We start from the raw sequence: 18,720 nt of genomic DNA on the forward strand, positions 1-18,720 counted from the left end.
TAAACATAAGTATGTTAATAATTGTTAGGGGAAAATGTTTGTATGTGTGTACATGTAGGGGTGTGTGTTCATCTTATATATATTTTTACCATAGGTTGATTAGGCTGTGCTGATTATTATGACAATTCCACTTGGAGAGTTTTTTCTGTATCAACAAATATCAATATACATAGAGCTGTCTCACTCATTAAGAGCTGTATTCTAGCCTTTGGCTGTATGGTAATGTAATCAGCCCATCCCAGTGAGCATTTAAGTTGCTTGTATTTGCCATTATAAACAATGCTATAATGGGATGCCTGGGTGGCTCAGTCGGTTAAGCATCTGCCTTTGGCTCAGGTCATGATCCCAGGGCCCTGGAATGGGTCCCATGTTAGGCTCCCTGCTCCTCAGGGAGTCTGCTTCTCCCTCTCCCTCTGCCCCTCCCCACACTTGTGCTCTCTCACTCGCTCACTCTCTCTTTCGAATACATAAGATCTTTTTAAAAAATGCTATGTTGAACATCTTGGCATAGATGTGCCTCTCTTAGCAGGCATTTTTCAGTAGTCCTAAATAACAAATTCCTGGAATCCCTGGATAGGTGGGCCAAAGTATATATAAGTTTTAAATTTTGGTAGCCCCTGCCAAATTGCCCATCAGAACATTGTTCAGATCTCCTCTCCTATCAACAGTGTCTGAGCTTGCCAGTTCCTGTACTCCTGCCAAGACAGGATATTATCATCATTTTATATTTTTACCAATCCAGTTGGCAAACACTGATGTGAATCTTTCTGCTTGGGAGAGAAATTTTTCCTCTCAGATGTTTATTGGCACTTTGTATATGTTTTATAAGTGGCCTTTGCCAATGAAAAATAAAATTGGTTTATCTTTTTCCTATTCAGTTTAGAAATTCTGTTTACATACGTAGAATCAATCTCTTGTCTCTTAGGTAATGTTGCACTGTTTCCCCCCTGCCTTTATTTTACTGGAAGGCCTCAAAAATAAAAATCCACAAAGTGACTAGGCTGGTGAAGTCAATGAGTAGAGGGGTGGGTTGGAGTGATGATGAATCGGAGAGCTGTCACCCCACCGCAAGAGGGCCCCACCCCTGTCACCCACAGCTTGTTGCTATCTCCAAGTATAGGAAGCATTGCCAGATAGCCAGATGCCCTGATTTTTAAAGACTGGCAACTTACTGCATTGAAAAAACCAACATCAACAATAACAGAAACCTTGCAGACCAAACAAACTGTAGGACAACACTGGCATTGTGAGCCTCCAATTTTGGACATCAGGTTTATCATGTATTCTTTTTTTTTTTTTTTAAATTTTAAATCTTTAATATGTAATACCTAATCTTCATTATAATCTTAAAAAGATCTCTTTATACAAATGTATCACGTATTCTTACATGAGGAAATTTAAATTTTGGGGGAGTCAAATTTGTCCTATATACTATTAGCTTTTTTTATTTTATTTTTTTTAAAGATTTTATTTATTTACTTGAGAGAGAGATAGTGAGAGAGAGCATGAACGAGGAGAAGGTCAGAGAGAGAAGCAGACTCCCCATGGAGCTGGGAGTCCGATGTGGGACTCGATCCCAGGACTCCAGGATCATGACCTGAGCCGAAGGCAGTCGTCTAACCAACTGAGCCACCCAGGCGTCCCTACTATTAGCTTTTAATCTTGCACAGGAAAGGTGTCTACAAGTTAAGAATATACAAATATTCATCTGTCTTATAATCTATTTTATGGTTTTGCCTTTTTACATTTATATTTGAATGTGTTTGGGATTTATTTTTATGTAAAGTATAATGTAAGGTTATAGCATGTTTCCTAAATGTCTCAGTGGCCTCAGTCCTCACTGTGATTTGCACAACCAGTTATCAGATGATAATTTTCCTGTTTCCATATTGACATATTGGCTTTTCCTTTACCAATAGCATACTTTTATTTATATTTATTTATTTATTTTTTCCAATAGCATACTTTTAAATTATTGCAGCTTGGTAAACTATTCTGTTGTCTCGTGGAATAGAGACCCATTTTTTTCTGTTTTTGTTTTTGTTTTTTTAAGATTTTATTTATTTATTTGACAGAGAGAGAGAGAGAGACATCACAAGTAGGCAGATCAGCAGGCAGAGAGGGGGGGAAGCAGGCTCCCTGCTGAGCAGAGAGCCCAATGCTGGACTCGATCCCAGGACCCTGAGATCATGACCTGAGCCAAAGGCAGAGGATTAACCCACTGAGCCACCCAGGCACCCCTTTTTGGTTTTATTTTTATTCTCTTAGCTATTCTTTGTACATTTTCCCCTTCAGAGAAACTTTAGAATCCAATTGTCAAGTTCTGTTGGAGTTTTGATTGATATTTATCAGTTAAGTTGGAGGAGGATTAATAGTTTCATAATACTTTGCAGATAGAAAAATTGTTTTTCCATGTATTTAGGTCTTTTGGTCTTTCAGGAAAGGTTTATGATCTTTGTATAGTCTGTATATTTTTTGCAGTTATTCTCAGGAATTTTCTAGTTTTTTTTTTAAACTTTTGTTTATTTATTTCTTTTTTAAGTAAGTTCTGGGCGAAGGTGGGGCTTGAACTCAAAACCCTGAGATTAAGAGTTGCGTGCTCCACTGACTGAGCGAGCCAGGCAACCCCGAGCTACTGTTTTTTTTCTACACAGATACTTTTTTCTTTTCTTTTCTTTTTTTTTTTTTTTTTTTTAAGATTTTATTTATTTATTTGACAGACAGAGATCACAAGTAGGCAGAGAGGCAGACAGAAAGAGAGATGGGGGAAGCAGACTCACCGCTGAGCAGAGAGCCCGATGTGGGGCTCGATCCCAGAACCTGGGGATCATGACCTGAGCCGAAGGCAGAGGCTTTAACCCACTGAGCCACCCAGGTGCCCCGACACAGATACTTTTTTCCACCAAATTTTAAAATTGGGTGCCATGTTGGAATTTGTAACCTTCTTTATCTCTCTCATACTTTGACTCAGATTTGAGGGTCAGCTCAATTGGATGTCCCTTTCTGAACTCTGAGTTAGGTTAAATATTCAAATTCTTTGTTTCTCTAGAACACTTTCCACCTCGAATTGAAGTTTTCTGCTTATGTTTGCTTCTCTCCCTTCCAGTCAGGTCCAGTTCATTGCTTCTGTGTGCCCCTACTGCTAATGTGGTATCCAATAATTCATAGATGCTCAAAATGCACCATTGTTTTTGAATTATGAACTATATCATATATTATTGTAATAAAAGTGACTATATTATTTTATTTTTTTAAATGTAATATTGTGAATATTTTTATCTTGTAACAGTCACTATCGTTATTTAGAATAGCAGAAAAATAATATTAGGTAACATTTAACTGAACATTTACTCTGTGCTAGGTACTGTTCTTACTGCTTTGCATGTATTATCTCACTTATTCTTCACAAAGACTGTATCAGGCAGGTTCCCATTTTACAGAGTCAGAAACCAAGGCATAGAAAGTCAAGTAATTTGCTAAGGTGTGTAGTAAGTAGAGTAACCAAAATGTAAATATCCATTGAATAGATATAACCATTTAGAGTATTTACAGTTTGGCTTATAGACTGGCAGTGACCATCTTCATGTGCATTTTTTAATTTTCTTAAAAATTATTTTCTTCAGATGGGCGCCTGGGTGGCTCAGTGGGTTAAGCCGCTGCCTTCGGCTCAGGTCATGATCTCAGAGTCCTTGGATAGAGTCCCGCATCGGGCTCTCTTCTCAGCAGAGAGCCTGCTTCCCTCTCTCTCTCTCTGCCTGCCTCTCCATCTACTTGTGATTTCTCTCTGTCAAATAAATAAATAAAATCTTTAAAAAAAAATTATTTTCTTCAGAGAAGTGGAGCACAGATGCTTTGTGCTGCTTTTAAAAATTTCATTACATGTGTTTGAGCTTCACCACAGCCTTCATTCATTTCTAGCGTCTTTCTAGTCACTATTGGGCAAACAACAAAGACAACATGGTTCCTGTCCTCAAGGAATTTAGATGATGAAACAAGTAAAAATGAAACTTAGAATGGGATTGTTTCTGGATAATGTATCTAATACAGTTTCTGGAAACACCAGAGGAAACTTAGAACCTTGAGGAAAAGCAGATTTCAGCCCCTGTGATTACACAGCATTTCACATCTGGCTTGATTCACTGCCTCTGTGATGTACCTTTACATCACAGTACCTTTACTGTTTTACTTTGACAAAGTGGTCAAATGCAAAGCAGCCCACATTCCTCAGCAACTGAATAGGGTGGTGATCTCAGAATCTTAAATAGTATGGCACAGGCAGGAACCCTAGCTTGAGAGATTCTGTAAAGCCCTTTGCACCCTGGATAAAATGGTGCATGTGACCAGTAGTGTTCCCCATCCCCACCCCCCGCCCAAAAAGGAAGAAAGAGATGTTAGTGTTGTGCTGGCACACTTGAAAATGGCAGTGTGAGTACACAGCAGAGCAGAGAGGCTGCTTTGAAGTCCAGGGATGCCCCACTGCCCAGTGGTCTGCATGTGGGTTTGATCTCAGGAGTTGTCAGGACATCTGTGCGAAAGTCTGTGTACCCACAACATTGCTTGCCCTCCCTCCTTGCTTCCATTGGTGATAACTTGCAGGAACTGGCCACTGTTGCAGCAATCCTGGTCGTTCATTTCTCCGTCTCTACCGTCTCTAGTCTCTCTGATTGCCCTGTACTTTTGCTCTGCAGTAGTTCTGTGTGTGAATACAAAGCCGGGAGAGAGTTAAACAAGTTTCCTGGCTGAGACGGAATTACTGTCATCAGCCTTAGCTATTCCCTTTTTCTCTGGGCCAAAGTTTAGTATTTGAGGGCATTTCTGGTCTCCTTTCTGGTTAAGGTTGCAGCCCGAGAATAGTGGGAAGGAAAGAAAACTATGTGTCTGTTCATCCCCCACTCATTGTGATTTTGTCCAGTAGTTGCTTCGTGTGCTCCAGTCTCTCAGACACCTAGTAGGTAGCGACCTGCTGGTCCCCAGGGGAGGTTAATCCATAGGGAAGTGGCAGAAGGTAGGCAAGAGGAGGAGGAGGAGGGGGCACAAGGACCTGAGTGCTCCACAAACTATATGTCTTTTCTGTGTGGTTGAGAAAAGATCTTGCCATTTATCTCTGATGTTTACTCCAATGGCAACAAACTTTTCTATGTAGCAAACCTTGACAATGGTTCCTATTTCTTGAGCTCTTAACTCTGGGCTACATGTTGTAGACACTGTTTTAGATGTCACTTCCTATTTCACACTCACAGCATCTCTTTGGAGTAGTCTCTTTTTAGATCTTTTTAATCTCTTTTTAGTAGTATTGGCTCCATCTTCCCAAGGGGAAATTGAGGATGAGTTTCATAAGTTTGCATGGTTACAGGGCCAGCACTCGAAGCCGCTCCCACCTCTGTGTCACCGGCCGCCCTACAGCTGTATACAGCTACTGTTGATCTGTGTAGCAGGGTTCAGCATGTTTCATGTCACTTAGTTTTTAAGGATTTGCTGAGCTCTTTATTTCCTTGAGGTGAAGTAGTAATTAAATCAGCATTTTTTCCCCTTTATTTCTATTTCTAAGTCAGTCAAGGATGTAGCTACAACACATCATTATTTGGTTTAAAAATTATTCTTTTTACCCCCTGAAGGTAGTATGTCAGGGATCAATATTAAGAAAACACTAGAGATGAATTTTTTTTTTTAAAGCCGTAGCTTGGATTCATACTTTCACCCTTCCAGTAGGTGAAGAGTGAAAGAGTTACTTTCAAAGAGTAGGAAATGAGGTGCTTCATGGTGAGAATTTATGGATGAGAGAGCACTTTGTATGTAATTCCAGAATACATTCCAGCCGGTGACTGTTGCAGTTAACAAATGACAAAGAGATCCTCTCAGAATTAAGAAATTTAGTCTTATGACACCCAGAAAAAGCATTCCCTCTTGTGACCCCTTTCTGCAGGTGTTCCCCTTTTCAACTCTCCCTGTGTGATATATGTTCCTTTCTCCACTTCACAGGTGGGGAAACTGAGGATGAGATGAACTGAAATTTAGTGACTTATCTAAGGTCACACAGCCATTGAGTGGTGGAGCTAAGATGTCCCCATGTGAGCCTGGGCTCTCAATCCTCAGCAGGACGCGTGTTCACTAAGTGGTCCGCGTTGGGGTGGCAGTTTTATCTTCAACTCAATATTGAAAAGCGTCTTCTCTTCAAGTGAATTTGAGCATGCTGGGTCTGGAGAGATGGAATTGTTTACTTTTAACTGCTTACTCATTCAGCCCTTACATGTTTACTTAGGACAAATGCTTATGCTGGATGAATATTAAAAACTGTTTTGATCTTAGAAAATTTACTATCTGTGTACCTTTGGGGAGCAAAAACAAATTGCAGACTGGTAAAATTTAGTCCTTATTTGCAAGCTTTATTTCCTTTGGTTCCCCAAATTTGCACACACAGAGAGGGCATCATGGTCAGATTTTAAGGACCATTGGCAGCAGGAAAAGTAAGCAACATGAAGTAGAGACCCCCCCGGTGGCTGCCACCCCAGTGAAGTCGGTTGGCATAAAATGTGACTGGCTGGCTAGGTGTAATGGACAATGTGAGGTTCTTGCTGAAGAGTACTCTGTTCACTTTGTCATTTGAAAAACAAAACAAAGACTCATTTAAACGGACACGTTGCAGGCACCTTTGAAAACATCTTACTGTTTTAGTAGGTGTAGGTGGCTATTACCCACAGGTCCTATGTCATGGTACATCAGTGTTGATTAGACTCCTGCTAGGAGATCACACATGGGCAACTTGTTCCCTGTTTCTTCCTCATCTACCCTCTTACCTGCATTTTTCAAATGTGGGTCTCCCCATTCTTTCTTAGGATATTGTTAATTTTGAAGACATTGTTGTATTAGTGGTAGATGTGGTCTCTAAATTTACATGGTCTACTTTATTGCAAACACTAGAAAACTAAGAAATTATAATGGTAGTATCTTATCTCAGTGTGGTACTTCCTGAGAAACTGTTGCCTGTAATGTCTTGACCATCCTGTGATGAGTATTATCCCCATACCAGCAATGGTGAATTGGTGTGTTTGGACTAGGGTCAGAGAGCTGCTTCAGGTCTTTCTGTTGCATTGTGCTCTGCTCACACTCCTGTAAACTTGAGACCAAGCACCAATCTGGGAGACTGACCCAAATGTGTATCCCATCTGGCCTTCAAGGAGTCATTAATTTCTGTGCGCTACACTGGAACAAATTAGTTTTTTCTTTTCAATTCAGAAGTTAAAAGTTACAAGACTTTTATGTAGCATCTGAAGCTGATGAGCAGTATTTGATTGTATTACTGAATATGGGGCTTAAAACCAGTGTCTTCTCCTTTTAAAATTATCTTATTTATTTGAGAGAGACAGAGATAGTGAGAGAGAGCATGAGCAGGAAGGAGAGGGAGAAGCAGACTCCCAGAACCCTGGAATCATGACCTGAGCCAAAGGCTGACGCTCAACCAGCTGAGCCACCCGGGTGCCCCTAAAATTATTTTCTATTATGATAAATGAGCATTTGTTGATTTAAGTATTTGTTAACATACGGAAGCCCCCCGTAAGGGTGCTGTATCAAAATATGTTTAGTTTGGTGCTTATGTAGCCCTTTGTATTGTGTTGTGAAACAGTATATAAGATGCCCTCGGATGGAGCGGTGGGATGGGGGGGCGAGAGATCTGCCAGGAGCACTTGTGGTAAAGGGGTCTTTGAACCACCCTCTAGCACCCACCCTTAGCATATGCACCATAGAAGGTGCTAGTGTGTACCTAACATGGAGCCTCCTCAATGGGGAGGAAGAATTGGAAACATGCTGAGTAGAGAGACAAGGGAGGTTATGCGTTCCTCCCTTAACACTTGCTCCCGCTGTTGAAAGAAATATTAAAATATTAAATATTAATATAAATTATTATTTAATGTTAATATTAATAAATTAATATTAATATTAAAATATCTTTGGTTCTTGGCATAAGGCTAAGCAAGACTACTCTTGGTTATATTGAGTTGCTTATCTCTAATTGCTAAGATTTGAAAAATGCTTCATTCTTGTGAATTCTGAGATAGGAGTGAAATTTGAGGTGTCATTTGGCCATTCCTCTGTCCCCAGGCAGAATGGCACCCAGCTTGGAGAGCTAATTTTCTTTAGATCTCCAGCACATTCCTCAGTCTGCTTTAGCAGTTCATGCCATTGCCTTCTTAATGGTTAAGAAAACTGACTCTCTGGGCCTTTGTATCTCTCTTTCAGGTCTAACTTCAAACTTGTGGCTGTTAATTCAAAACTCTATGCCATTGGTGGGCAGGCCGTTTCTAATGTTGAGTGTTACAATCCCGAGCAGGATGCCTGGAATTTTGTGGCACCCTTACCAAACCCTCTGGCCGAGTTCTCTGCGTGTGAGTGTAAGGGGAAAATTTATGTCATTGGAGGATACACGACCAGAGGTAAGTGAAGGGGCCAAGTAAGTGATCCTCTTCCACGTGAGCTTGGGCAGCCTGGGGAAATGCTCTGATGTACATATTGTAATTTCATACATTATATACTGGACATTTGCATATCTGGGAGGAAGAGAGTTGAGTATTACAAGGGTACTTTGGACAGAAGGGACCTTTGATCCCTTTGTGTGAGCATGAAAATTGAATGGGGTAGAGGATGTGATGAAGAGAATACGTATTTTCTTTCTGCTCTGGAAGCCCAGCCTTGTGAGCAGCTGTCTTGTGACTGGACTGGGTAAGTGCCATCCTTCTTCCAAACACATTTAACACTATGGAATTTAGGACCAGAACATCCTTGTGGATCTGTGTTTTCACTTTCTTCGTTCTTGAGCACAAACCTATCAGACAGTTTCCAGAAGCTCAGCTCAAGGCTGTTGTTCACATAGTGTAAGAGGATTACAAAAGACAACAATATAAGAGAACTTTTTCCTGACCAGAGGTGGGAGGTGGTTGTGCTTTTTATTAAGCTGTACTGTTTTTGGTGGGCATTTGGCATTGATAATTGGGAAATAAGTTTTCCCAATAGGTTTTTTACTGCTGTTCTTGGTAGATAGCATCTCACATGATAATGACAAACTTGGTTGTGTTAGGAGGCGGTGGGGGCCCACCAGATAGAAGTGTGTCTTGCCTTTTATCTCTCTCCCCCACTTGTGTCCGAGTTACCTCTTGGCCAAAGAAATTTATTTATTTTTTATTTTTTAAAAAAGATTTGGGAACCCTGGGTGGCTCAGTTGGTTAAGCAGCTGCCTTCGGCTCAGGTCATGATCCCAGCGTCCTGGGATCGAGTCCCACATCTGGCTCCTTGCTCGGCAGGGAGCCTGCTTCTCCCTCTGCCTCTGCCTGCCATTCTGTCTGCCTTTGCTCGCTCTCTCCCCCTTTCTCTCTCTGATAAATAAATAAAATCTTTAAAAAAAAAAAAAAAAGATTTGATTTATTTATTTGACAGGAATAGAAAGCGCATATCTTTTAGGGAGCCACTGTTGAACTCAGTACAGGTCCTGTGTTTATGCATCTAAGGGGAGAGAGGCAGTGACCAAGAGAAATGCATGGGACACAGTGAACTTTTTTGTTTTTTAATGCCCTCAATTTTTATCCCCGTGGAGCTAGTCCCAGTGCCTCTCCCTCATGACTTTCCAGTAAAGATAGGATGATTGCCAGCTTTTTGGGGTAATAAATAATTGAAAAAAGAGAGAGAGAGACCTAGCAACCATTTCTTTTACCTTCTACATTGGTGTTTGGGTACGGTGGTCAACTTCATGTGTTTAATGAAAACAAATGTTCTTACAAAGAACATTTGTTGTAAAGGCCTGTAAAATACATTGTTTGAATTTTAGAGATAAACCTCATATCTGTCAAGCAGGTTTATATAACTTGAAAAGTAAGCACAAATATGTAAGCAAGTCTGAAGAAAATGATTTTGTTTTGCTGGTGGCACACATATTTTTTCTCTCATTGGGATCCTACTGAGTAAAAAATTGACATGGGGTGGGCAATAAAATTTACGTTAATCTGTCCAATTCTGTGTGTGGAGAAAGCTGAATGCTCTCTATGTATGCTTGGTAAGTTTTCACCACAGTCTGGCCCATTATGACATCTTTGATTGTAGAATATGAGTATCTAAGGTAACAGTTGTCTAGTGCAACTAGCTGAACTTTGTGGGTTTCAAGGTTGAGCGGTTCACTTGAAGGAGTTGTTTTAGTTTTGGATATTATGATAATGGGAATCCCAAAATGTTTTGGTTATTTCGGTTAGCGTGTGTCTGGCAAGTGCGGTCATTCGAAGCTTAAGATCACAGCAAAGGTAGGACCTTCCAGGGACCACTTCCATTTTGCTCTCAGTCCTTTTGATGTATAATGGGCCTCCTCTAACCCCAGCCCCATGTGTGTGACAAAAAGTGGAGAACCTGGTCGTAGTTTAACATGTAGCTAATAGCGTCATAGCATATTTGACACCATAATGAAGAGGAGATAATGAAATATTTCCTGTTTTTAAGCACTTTGACTTGCTTTCTGAGATGTAGCATGATAACCCCAATGAATATTTCAAATTCTGTTTCTTACAAAGAACATTTGTTGTAAAGGCCTGTAAAATACATTGTTTGAATTTTAGAGATAAACCTCATGCCTGTCAAGCAGGTTTATATAACTTGAAAAGTAAGCACAAATATGTAAGCAAGTCTGAAGAAAATGATTTTGTTTTGCTGGTACGGCACACATATTTTTTCTCTCATTGGGATCCTACTGAGTGAAAAATTGACATGGGGTGGGCAATAAAATTTACGTTAATCTGTCCAATTCTGTGTGTGGAGAAAGCTGAATGCTCTCTATGTATGCTTGGTAAGTTTTCACCACAGTCTGGCCCATTATGACATCATTGATTGTAGAATATGAGTATCTAAGGTAACAGTTGTCTAGTGCAACTAGCTGAACTTTGTGGGTTTCAAGGTTGAGCGGTTCACTTGAAGGAGTTGTTTTAGTTTTGGATATTATGATAATGGGAATCCCAAAATGTTTTGGTTATTTCAGTTAGCGTGTGTCTGGCAGCTGCGGTCATTCGAAGCTTAAGATCACAGCAAAGGTAGGACCTTCCAGGGACCACTTCCATTTTGCTCTCAGTCCTTTTGATGTATAATGGGCCTCCTCTAACCCCAGCCCCATGTGTGTGACAAAAAGTGGAGAACCTGGTCGTAGTTTAACATGTAGCTAATAGCGTCATAGCATATTTGACACCATAATGAAGAGGAGATAATGAAATATTTCCTGTTTTTAAGCACTTTGACTTGCTTTCTGAGATGTAGCATGATAACCCCAATGAATATTTCAAATTCTAATTCTTACAAAGAACATTTGTTGTAAAGGCCTGTAAAATACATTGTTTGAATTTTAGAGATAAACCTCATGCCTGTCAAGCAGGTTTATATAACTTGAAAAGTAAGCACAAATATGTAAGCAAGTCTGAAGAAAATGATTTTGTTTTGCTGGTGGCACACATATTTTTTCTCTCATTGGGATCCTACTGAGTAAAAAATTGACATGGGGTGGGCAATAAAATTTACGTTAATCTGTCCAATTCTGTGTGTGGAGAAAGCTGAATGCTCTCTATGTATGCTTGGTAAGTTTTCACCACAGTCTGGCCCATTATGACATCTTTGATTGTAGAATATGAGTATCTAAGGTAACAGTTGTCTAGTGCAACTAGCTGAACTTTGTGGGTTTCAAGGTTGAGCGGTTCACTTGAAGGAGTTGTTTTAGTTTTGGATATTATGATAATGGGAATCCCAAAATGTTTTGGTTATTTCGGTTAGCGTGTGTCTGGCAAGTGCGGTCATTCGAAGCTTAAGATCACAGCAAAGGTAGGACCTTCCAGGGACCACTTCCATTTTGCTCTCAGTCCTTTTGATGTATAATGGGCCTCCTCTAACCCCAGCCCCATGTGTGTGACAAAAAGTGGAGAACCTGGTCGTAGTTTAACATGTAGCTAATAGCGTCATAGCATATTTGACACCATAATGAAGAGGAGATAATGAAATATTTCCTGTTTTTAAGCACTTTGACTTGCTTTCTGAGATGTAGCATGATAACCCCAATGAATATTTCAAATTCTAATTCTTACAAAGAACATTTGTTGTAAAGGCCTGTAAAATACATTGTTTGAATTTTAGAGATAAACCTCATGCCTGTCAAGCAGGTTTATATAACTTGAAAAGTAAGCACAAATATGTAAGCAAGTCTGAAGAAAATGATTTTGTTTTGCTGGTGGCACACATATTTTTTCTCTCATTGGGATCCTACTGAGTAAAAAATTGACATGGGGTGGGCAATAAAATTTACGTTAATCTGTCCAATTCTGTGTGTGGAGAAAGCTGAATGCTCTCTATGTATGCTTGGTAAGTTTTCACCACAGTCTGGCCCATTATGACATCTTTGATTGTAGAATATGAGTATCTAAGGTAACAGTTGTCTAGTGCAACTAGCTGAACTTTGTGGGTTTCAAGGTTGAGCGGTTCACTTGAAGGAGTTGTTTTAGTTTTGGATATTATGATAATGGGAATCCCAAAATGTTTTGGTTATTTCGGTTAGCGTGTGTCTGGCAAGTGCGGTCATTCGAAGCTTAAGATCACAGCAAAGGTAGGACCTTCCAGGGACCACTTCCATTTTGCTCTCAGTCCTTTTGATGTATAATGGGCCTCCTCTAACCCCAGCCCCATGTGGGTGACAAAAAGTGGAGAACCTGGTCGTAGTTTAACATGTAGCTAATAGCGTCATAGCATATATGACACCATAATGAAGAGGAGATAATGAAATATTTCCTGTTTTTAAGCACTTTGACTTGCTTTCTGAGATGTAGCATGATAACCCCAATGAATATTTCAAATTCTGTTTCTTACAAAGAACATTTGTTGTAAAGGCCTGTAAAATACATTGTTTGAATTTTAGAGATAAACCTCATGCCTGTCAAACAGGTTTATATAACTTGAAAAGTAAGCACAAATATGTAAGCAAGTCTGAAGAAAATGATTTTGTTTTGCTGGTACGGCTCACATATTTTTTCTCTCATTGGGATCCTACTGAGTGAAAAATTGACATGGGGTGGGCAATAAAATTTACGTTAATCTGTCCAATTCTGTGTGTGGAGAAAGCTGAATGCTCTCTATGTATGCTTGGTAAGTTTTCACCACAGTCTGGCCCATTATGACATCTTTGATTGTAGAATATGAGTATCTAAGGTAACAGTTGTCTAGTGCAACTAGCTGAACTTTGTGGGTTTCAAGGTTGAGCGGTTCACTTGAAGGAGTTGTTTTAGTTTTGGATATTATGATAATGGGAACCCCAAAATATTTTGGTTATTTCGGTTAGCGTGTGTCTGGCAAGTGCGGTCATTCGAAGCTTAAGATCACAGCAAAGGTAGGACCTTCCAGAGACCACTTCCATTTTGCTCTCAGTCCTTTTGATGTATAATGGGCCTCCTCTAACCCCAGCCCCATGTGTGTGACAAAAAGTGGAGAACCTGGTCGTAGTTTAACATGTAGCTAATAGCGTCATAGCATATTTGACACCATAATGAAGAGGAGATAATGAAATATTTCCTGTTTTTAAGCACTTTGACTTGCTTTCTGAGATGTAGCATGATAACCCCAATGAATATTTCAAATTCTGTTTCTTACAAAGAACATTTGTTGTAAAGGCCTGTAAAATACATTGTTTGAATTTTAGAGATAAACCTCATACCTGTCAAGCAGGTTTATATAACACTGAAAAGTAAGCACAAATATGTAAGCAAGTCTGAAGAAAATGATTTTGTTTTGCTGGTACGGCACACATATTTTTTCTCTCATTGGGATCCTACTGAGTGAAAAATTGACATGGGGTGGGCAATAAAATTTACGTTAATCTGTCCAATTCTGTGTGTGGAGAAAGCTGAATGCTCTCTATGTATGCTTGGTAAGTTTTCACCACAGTCTGGCCCATTATGACATCTTTGATTGTAGAATATGAGTATCTAAGGTAACAGTTGTCTAGTGCCACTAGCTGAACTTTGTGGGTTTCAAGGTTGAGCGGTTCACTTGAAGGAGTTGTTTTAGTTTTGGATATTATGATAATGGGAATCCCAAAATGTTTTGGTTATTTCGGTTAGCGTGTGTCTGGCAAGTGCGGTCATTCGAAGCTTAAGATCACAGCAAAGGTAGGACCTTCCAGGGACCACTTCCATTTTGCTCTCAGTCCTTTTGATGTATAATGGGCCTCCTCTAACCCCAGCCCCATGTGGGTGACAAAAAGTGGAGAACCTGGTCGTAGTTTAACATGTAGCTAATAGCGTCATAGCATATTTGACACCATAATGAAGAGGAGATAATGTAATATTTCCTGTTTTTAAGCACTTTGACTTGCTTTCTGAGATGTAGCATGATAACCCCAATGAATATTTCAAATTCTGTTTCTTACAAAGAACATTTGTTGTAAAGGCCTGTAAAATACATTGTTTGAATTTTAGAGATAAACCTCATGCCTGTCACGCAGGTTTATATAACACTGAAAAGTAAGCACAAATATGTAAGCCATCTTGCTAATGAACAGGGCCTCTAATTCACCGTGAGCTGTCTTTCCAAGTAGCTCATTTCGGTTGAGTTTTTCTTAGAGCTTGACTTAATTACTAGAGAAAGAGTTAAAATAACAGAGTTCTGGTTGCTAGTGCCATGAAAGTAGGAGATGTCATCTTTTAGACAGATCATCCTTTTAGCCTAAAGCAATCAACACTAAGGCTTCTTGTATATTTGTTGAATGGACATTCCAGATTAGTCCCTAAACTCCCCTGGGGTTTGGTTTCTCAGTCTGTGGGTCACCACCTCTCTTGACCTTCCATGGATTTCTTTTCACTTCCTGTCTGTTCCCTTTCCATCCCCATACCTGCTCTTAACTCTGTTCGCCCTAACTTTTAACATAAAGAATAGCAACTCTAAGCTGTTGTATTTCACTTAAAAAAAAAAAAAAAACTATATAGGAAAAAGTTGAAAGAAATAAGATATATTCAAATCATTTAAAAAGTTTTATAGAGACAGACGGCTCTGTACCAGACACTGTGTTAGGATCCTCCAATAAAAAGGAACTAAAAGTCAGTAGGTCAAGTAGTTATGTAAGGAGAGCTGAAAAGTACAAGTTACCGGGGGGCGGGGGTGGCAGGATGGGGGCCTGGGGGACGGCTTGGAAGGATGTGGTCAGCTTAAGCCAGAAGGATCATTCTGGGCCTCATAGTAACTCGAGAGTTTGGAGTCTTTAAGGACGAATTCCCCAGGCAGTGGGCGGACTCGAAAAGGCAGTGGGGGGAATTCTTCAGGAATGGAGAAAGTAATTCCTGTGTTTTGTGTGTTGGCCCTTAGGAAAAACACGAGTCTCCTTTGCGGAATGTGGTGAGTATGGATTGAAAGAAGATCTGGAAAGGGCAAGGCTTTGTGATTGCTGCTAGATGCGATGGCTATGGTACAGTTGGGGAAGGAGGGGCCTGGGCTGGATCTGGAAAGAAGGGACCAAAACTCTTGAACAGGTGCGGTAATGGGACTCAAAGTCCTTGCCAAGTCAGAGGTGAAGGTGGGGGAGGGTGTTGGAGGGAGCCAGTCAAAGGGAAATGCTCTTAGAGAGTTGGATAAAGTGAGGAGTCTGCCTGTGAAGAAGCTCAGGACGTGACCGTGAGTGTATTGCTAAGAAAGCCCTGTTGTTTGAGGTCTTCCCTCCCATCGTACTGTCTGTTATTCTTCGGGCAATATCATCCCCACTGTGTCTCACATGTAACCAGTCATGTAACCAGGACTGCACACACTCACATGTAACCAGGACTGCACACTTAATGCCACACCAGTTTATCCAGCAGCTTCAAGTCCTCCACCTTAAACTAACTCAAGCAACCTCAGACACGAAACTTTTAACAATTGACTTCCTCATGTTGAATTATTTTTTAGTAATCAGTATGTACCTCATACAAACTTATCACCTGTAACCTGTTCTGGTTGAATGTTTACATGGCTTTCTTTCTTGATCAATGAGCCACCTGAGCCCCAAGGATTGAGTGTCTGTTTTTGTAATTTAGAAGAGTATCTGGCACTTCTTTGTGCTAAATATTTGTGGAAGGAAGGAAGAGAAGAAAGGAGAAAAGGGAATTGAAGTTGAGGAAAGGGAGGAATTTGAGACCAAAGACTCCGATGCTTTAGGCACCTGAACTCTGCAGGTCAAAAGCTGAAGGAAGGCTCTTGGGTAAGCCTGTGGGTGGTTACGGAGGATGGTAATGGTTGTGGGGAGGGGAGTTGATATCAGTAAGAGGAAGAGGTCAGGGCAAAAGGGTGAGAGGTGAGTACATTCTTCCTTAAAGAAGCTGAAATTTAGAGGGAAGTTTGCCATTTGTAAAGGAATTTCAGAAGACATGGTGGGGAACGGACTGGGAGAGGACTTGCTTGAGTCAAGATCTGCAGAAACCTGTAACTTTGGGTAAATATTGCTTCTGTGGGGGAAATACTTCAATGTGAATTACTCTTAAACTCTCCCTCTGGGATGTCCCTTGGATCTGGTTTTCTGGGGAGATCCTCCCTAGAAGCCATAGCAGCAGCAACAATGAAATTATCATTATCTCGTTCATTCTCCAACAATCCTGTGAGGTTCGTATTATTATCTTCCCTATCTTCTGAACGAGGAGGGTTAAACTTGGAGTGGTTAAGTTGCATTCCTAATCCTCACATTCCTCCCAAGTGAGCCACTCATTCTAGCCACTGCAGCACTCACTAGAACCAGTCAAGTCTCCTGGGAACATCGGATCTACCGTCTGAACTCCTGAAACGCTGCCAACTGAAATCTGCTTCCTGAGTGACTCAGTATCTCGGCCACTTGGTCGAGCCATAGAAGTTCAACCAAAACCACACTACCATCTTGGGAATCTGTTGGTTTATACTACTGCCTTCTGACAATGGGCATTTGGGTTAATATTAAGATGTATTAAGATGTAATATTAAGATATATTAATATTAAGATGAATATTAAGATGAAAATGTATAAAAATAGAGTAAAATACAGTAAGAAGGGAGGAGGAGGAGGAGACCAAGAATGCCTTCAAATTAGGAACGCTAATACTGCTTAAAATTCGCAGAGAATATATTTCAGACTTCCAGACAACATACAAACTTTCAGCCCGAGTCAAGATGGTGGGTTGGAAGAGGAAGACATGACTAATATAAGAGTATGTGTTATATTTATTAGAAAACAATTAACTCATGGAGATTGTAGAATGGGGGCTGTCAAATGGTTAAAAAATCTGGCGATAGAGGGTGTCCTAATTCGAGGGAGTCTTGAGGTTGGATTCTCTTGCTTCTGTGAGAGAGTCTTTTCTTTCGTGCCAACTTATGAGGGCTCTCAGTGGCCTCCTTGTGGTGTGGTCTCCTGAGAAGTGAGGAGAGGACTTGCTGCCTTAGCCAGAGGAAGACCCACCTGAAGTTCACACAGGAGAGGGCCCATGTCCTGGAATGAGTGTCCTCCTTTTCCGGCTGACCTGATGAGACTGAGGAGGTCTCTACAGTGCTTGTCATTTGGTTGGCAGTTGACTGGTTTATCATCTGCCAAGAAAATGAAGGAGTTAAATATACAAATCCTGGATAACAATCTGGCTAATATTTACCACTTATAGAGTTCAAATCCTTCTATCAAAAATAATCCAACTGTAGGGGTGCCTGGGTGGCTCAGTGGGTTAAGGCCTCTGTCTTCTGCTTAGGTTATGATCCCAGGGTCCTGGGATCAAGCCTTGCATCAGGCTCTCTGCTCAGCAGGGAGCCTGTTTCTTCCTCTCTCTCTGCCTCCTCTCTGCCTACTTGTGATCTCTGTCTGTCAAATAAATTAAAAATCTTTAAAAAAAAATCCAACTGTAAATGCAAAATTTTAATACTTCAACACACATGGGGCGGGCGCAGTATCATAACTTTTCTTAACTTCCCTATCCTCTCTTCTCCTTCAGTGCTCCTCAGGATTTTCCCTTCAGCTCCACCCTGACCCCTTTCCTTCCTTTTTCCCTCACTCTCCTGCCACGTCAGGCGCTGAGGGAGGCTGACCTTGGTTTAAAGCAGGGAATAATGCTCCATGCATCATTTCAAACTGCCCCCCCCCACCACCAACCAGGTCCATCTCCTTTTTGCCTGTGAGGCATCTCTCTGCTCACCTCAGCAAGTTCATGTTCCCGAAGTCTTGGTGGAATCTGTGGAAACTGAATGATGCCTTCATGCTGGCAGGCGTAGGAGAAGTCCTGACAAGTATCATGTTCTTGATGACTGACCTGAGCTATGTCTAGAGGGGAGCTGCCAAACAACTGGGAATCTTCCTCCTGGGCAGATCCAGGGAATGCAGAGTCATCATCTTTGTCATCTTTCTGATTTTCTAGAAATGTCTCAAGCTTTTGTACAAGACTGTCTAGCTTACTGATAGTCAGTTTTCTGTTCTCTTCAGGGTACTTGTTGATCCACTGATTGCTTCCAGTTAGGTCCCAACTAGCTACGGACTAATTTATTTTAGAGAGAGAGAGTGAGCAAGTACGGTGGGGTGGAGTTGGGGCAGCAGAGGGAGAAGGAGAGGGAATCTTCAGCAGCGTCCCCACTGAGTGTGGAGCCTGACTTAAGGACATGGGGCTTGATCTCACGACCCTGAGATATGACCTGAGTCAAAATCAAGAGTTGGATGTTTAACCAGCTGAGCCACTCACGTGCCCTAAGGTGAAGTAG

General features: G+C 40.8%; 1 protein-coding gene across 12 annotated transcripts in view; it reads left to right on the top strand.

The window, feature by feature from the left end:
* Positions 1-18,720, top strand: part of LOC131839864 (liprin-beta-1-like) — a 95,041-nt gene that overhangs the window by 2,971 nt on the left and 73,350 nt on the right. The gene's annotated exons all lie outside the window — the stretch shown is intronic.

The sequence above is a fragment of the Mustela lutreola genome, chromosome 8 (genome assembly GCF_030435805.1).
Source record: "Mustela lutreola isolate mMusLut2 chromosome 8, mMusLut2.pri, whole genome shotgun sequence".
Classification (NCBI taxonomy): domain Eukaryota; kingdom Metazoa; phylum Chordata; class Mammalia; order Carnivora; family Mustelidae; genus Mustela; species Mustela lutreola.